The sequence below is a fragment of the Triticum urartu genome, chromosome 2, assembly GCF_003073215.2.
Source record: "Triticum urartu cultivar G1812 chromosome 2, Tu2.1, whole genome shotgun sequence".
Taxonomy (NCBI): Eukaryota; Viridiplantae; Streptophyta; class Magnoliopsida; order Poales; family Poaceae; genus Triticum; species Triticum urartu.
This window is the reverse complement of record NC_053023.1, coordinates 58,046,752-58,051,786: the sequence shown is the minus strand read 5'-3', so window position 1 is coordinate 58,051,786 and position 5,035 is coordinate 58,046,752. Positions and strand designations below refer to the sequence as shown.

The following is a 5,035-nucleotide window of genomic DNA, read 5'->3' as shown; positions in this document are numbered from 1 at the left end:
CCGCGCCGTGTGCCCCAGTTTGCCACAAATCTGGCAGCGCACGGCGTCAGGCCGTGATTTGGAGGTGGAGTTGCGCCGGCCCCTGGTGTTGGTGTTGAAGGGGCGGCCGCCGTCGTTGCGAGATGAGTTGTTGTTGCCGCTGTTTCCACCTTGCTGCCTGCCCTTGGCGCGCGCTGGTCCCCGATAGCGAGAGGATACACCACCGCGGCCACGAACAGCAGCGTTTGCAGAGGACTTGAATCCCCCGCCTGAGTTGGTGCCGTGGAAGAGGGCAACCCTCTGATCGAAATTACTCATCTGGGCAAAGAGATCATCGAGGGTTACCGGTTTAGAAGCAAGGCGCGCGTCAAGAGCAGACACGAGCGGCTGGTAGTCCATGTCGAGGCCGCCGGTGATGTAGGAGATCAGCTCATCATCATCCAAGGGCTTTCCAGCGGCGACGAGCTCATCTGCGAGCGAGCGCATGTGGGCGAAGTAGGTCACCACCGTCTGGGTTCCCTTCTGCGCGTTGGAGAGGGCGATCCGGATGTTGTTGATCCGTGATCGGGACTGCGACGAAAACATGTTCGCCAGAGCAGCCCAGAGCTCGTGCGGCGTGGTGATGGACGTAACCTGCACGAGAACAGTGACGCCCGGTTAATCAAGCTACAGTAACCCTCTGGTAATGACGCCATGTCACCATGATTATTGTTGATAATCTCGTGTTAGCTCGGAACCGAACCAAATTCAAATTTGAATTAAAGTCAAAACAATTAAAGTTTTCAAAAGTCAAAACTAAATTGTTCCTATTGTGTCAAATAATCCAAAATAAATGCTGGTGAAGAAATCATCTCTTAATAAAATACTTAAATGCACTAAATAAACTAAAACAGTAGCAAAAACAATTATTTAAATGCTTTTAAAATGATAAACAATTACAAACTAACATATTTAGGTACCAAGTTAATTGTGGCAGTGGTATAATTCCTATTACCAATTTAGGGATCATTTTGTACTTCACAAAACTAAAATACAATGAGGAACACAATAAAACAGAAAAGAAATAAAATACATAAAAGAATAGAAAACTAAAATACAAAAAAAAACCCCTGGCCAACTGGGCCAACGGCCCAGCCGGCCAGCTCACTGGCCCAATCGCCCCCCCCCCCGCACCACTTAACCCCCCCACCCCCTGACCGAACCCTAGAGCCCAACCCCACTCCCCCCACTTCCCCCCTCGATTGGATCTGGATCGGGAGGATTGCCGATCCCCTCGCCCCTGTACGTTGACGCCGGCGCCCGGAGCTTCTCCGCCGGCCTGCTTCCTCCTCTCCGCCGGCCTGCATCCTCTTCGCCGCACCGTCCCCATCTCTTCACCTCAACCCCCGCTGCCCTAGTCCCTACAGACTCCCGGTGAGGCCCTCGGCCTCCTCTCTCTGCCCGTCCCGCTCTGGCTCACGTTGTGCGCGCTCATCGCGCTCGCTCGCGCCGAACCGGGCTCGAGTTCGCGCGCGCCTCGCCCGCACTCTGCCTTGCCCCGCACGCGCACACGCGCGTCGCGCTCCGGCCGTCCGCTGGCCACGCCCGTAGCCGTCGTCTCCGCTTCGCCTGGGAGTGCTTGGCCCCGCCTCCTTGGCCGCACCCCGCGGGCGCTCGCGCCGCACGCCCCCCTTTCCCCGTACGCCCCGCGCCCGAGCTCCGGACGGGCTCGCGTCTGCCGCGCCCGTCGCCGTGAGCCCCACCTCTCGCCCACGGCCTCTACTCCGCCGGCCCCGCCTGCTACCGCCCGCGCCTTCGCCCCCCTCTCTGACCCGACTGCCTGCAGCGCCGACGCTGCCGCTACACGCCACCGCCCAGCGCCATCACCACCGTGCCGCGCCACGCCAAGCCGCGCCCGGGCACTGAGCGCCCGTACCCCGCGCCCGCTCAGCCCTCTCCTGGATCGGGCCCCCGCAGCGCCCAGCACCCCCGCCTGTTCGGGTTGCGCCCGTAACCCGCACACCCGCAAAGGCCCCTGGGGCCTATGACAAGTGAGCCCCTGCCCAGAACGTTTTATTAAAAATAAATAAATATAAAATATAAAATAATAATAATAAAATTAATTAATTAATTATCTAAATAATTAACTTAATTAAACCTGATTAGTTAGCTAATTAACTTAATTAACCTGTGTTAGTTAACCTAATAACCTAATTAGTCTTTTAATCTGTTAGGTTAGTAAAACGGTGTATGACAAGGGGGCCCCACCCTCTGTTGACCAGTCAAAATTTGACTGGTCAACTGGGACCCCTTGGACCCACATGGCAGCCCCTCTGGTACACTTATGTGTACCTAGAGCTGGGTGCGCCTAGCAATTCACATTTATTTCAAATTAGAATAATCTGATAATTTTAGAAAATGATTTAAATCTTTTAAAATTAATATAAAATAAACCGTAGCTCAGATGAAAATACTTTCTACATGAAAGTTGCTCAGAACGACGAGACGATCCGGATACGCAACCCGTTCGTCCGCCACATCCCTAACCTATCGAAACTCGCAACTTTCCCCCTCCGGCTCCTCTGCCCGAAAACGCGAAACACCGGGGATACTTTCCCGGATGTTTCCCCCTTCACCGGTACCCCTCGTACCGCGTTAGGGCACACCTAGCACACGCTTTGTCATGTCATGCATCGTCATGCATTTGTTTGCATTATTTATTGTTTCTTCCCCTCTTCTCTCGCTAGACACCGAGACCGACGCCGCTGCTACCCAGTACGACTACGGTGTTGACGACCCCTCTCTCTTGCCAGAGCAACCAGGCAAGCCCCCCCTTGATCACCAGATATCGCCTACTCTCCTCTATACTGCCTGCATTAGAGTAGTGTAGCATGTTACTGCTTTCCGTTAATCCTATCCTGATGCATAGCATGTCCTTGCTACTACTGTTGTTACCTTTACCTACAATACTAATGCTTAGTATAGGATGCTAGTTTACCATCAGTGGCCATACCTTCTTGTCCGTCTGCCATGCTATACTATCGGGCCGTGATCACTCGGGAGGTGATCACGGTATATACTATATACTTTATACATGATACATGTGATGACTAAAGTCGGGTTGGCTCGAGGAGTACCCGCGGTTGATTCACGAATTGGGGGCTGGAAGGACATACTTTCCCGACGGCCCTCTGTGTGGATCTTTGTGGCGAAGCGACAGGGCAGGTTGAGACCACCTAGGAGAGAGGTGGGCCTGGCCCTGGTCGGCGTTCGCGGATACATAACACGCTTAACGAGATCTTGGTATTTGATCTGAGTCTGGCCACTGGCCTATACGCACTAACCATCTACGCGGGGACAGTTATGGGCACTCGACGTCGTGGTATCAGCCGAAGCCTTCGTGACGTCAGCGACTGAGCGGCGCGCGCCGGGTTGGACCGCGTAACGCAACTTCCTTTGTAATGGAGGTTGCTAGGTCTGCTCTCCGGCCGCGTACGCAACGTGCAGGTGTGCAATGGGCGATGGGCCCAGACCCCTGCGCCATAGGATTTAGACCGGCGTGCTGACCTCTCTGTTGTGCCTAGGTAGCGCTGCGACGTGTTGATCTGCCGAGGCCAGGCATGACCCAGAAAAGTGTGTCCGGCCAAATGGGATCGAGCGTGTTGGGTTATGTGGTGCACCCCTGCAGGGAAGTTAATCTATTCGAATAGTCGCGATCTTCAGTAACAGGACGACTTGGAGTTGTACCTTGACCTTATGATAACTAGAACCGGATACTTAATAAAATACACCCTTCCAAGTGCCAGATACAATCGGTGATCACTATCTCACAGGGCGATGAGGGGAGGATCATCGGTTAGGATTATGCTATGCGATGATACTTGGTGAACTTACCATCTACTCTCTTCTCCTGCTGCAAGATGGAGGTTACCAGAAGCGTAGTCTTCGATAGGACTAGCTATCCCCCTCTTATTCCGACATTCTGCAGTTCAGTCCACATATGATAGCCTTTTCCATTTGATACCAATGCATACATATGTAGTGTAGCTCCTTGCTTGCGAGTACTTTGGATGAGTACTCACGGTTGCTTTCTCCCTCTTTTTCCCCCTATCCCTTCTACCTGGTTATCGCATCCAGATGTTGGAGCCCAGGAGCCAGACGCCACCTTCGACGACGACTCCTACTACACCGGAGGTGCCTACTACTACGTGCTGCCCGCTGACGACGACCAGGAGTAGTTAGGAGGATCCCAGGCAGGAGGCATGCGCCTCTTTCGATCTGTATCCCAGTTTGTGCTAGCCTTCTTAAGACAAACTTGTTTAACTTATGTCTATACTCAGATATTGTTGCTTCCGCTGACTCGTCTATGATCGAGCTCTTGTATTCGAGCCTTCGAGGCCCCTGGCTTGTAATATGATGCTTGTATGACTTATTTTATTTGTAGAGTTGTGTTGTGATATCTTCCCGTGAGTCCCTGATCTTGATCGTACACGTTTGCGTGTATGATTAGTGTACGGTCAAATCGGGGGCGTCACAAGTTGGTATCTGAGCCGACTGCCTGTAGGAATCCCCCTTCCACACTCCTTGGCCGAAGTCGAGTCTAGTCATTGAAAAACTTTTACTAACATGGCTGTTTGCCTTACGGGCCCACGTCGCCATCTGGGTGGTATTAGGATCTTTTACTCCTCGATCCTTACTCTGGGACTCTGAACTCTCTCCTACTCGGGTTAAACGATTTTACTAACTCTAACACTAGGATCCCGTGACCATGTTCACCCCGAAGTTGGATAAGCCCTAGTTATTCTTTAGAGTAGTATTTGAACATTATCCACATTGTCATTTGACTCCTATGAAAACATCTTTGTTTTCAGATGGAACCCACGAGGCAGGTCGTGCGCCACACGACGGCCATTGGTGCCTCAGGATCACCTGCTGTGTTGGTTGAGATGATGACCTATCTGGGTTATCGCTGGCACCCTGAGTACACCGTCTATGAGGAGTATTAGGACTTCAACCAGGAGCAGTACCGTGCCATCGTCCACCTCTACTCTCGGGAGTATGACTCCACTACCGTGCT

At 52.5% G+C, this 5,035-nt stretch overlaps 1 pseudogene; it reads right to left on the bottom strand.

Moving 5' to 3' along the window:
* Nucleotides 1–281: 281 nt before the first annotated feature.
* Nucleotides 282–426, bottom strand: LOC125541905 (annotated as a pseudogene).
* Nucleotides 427–5,035: the final 4,609 nt, after the last annotated feature.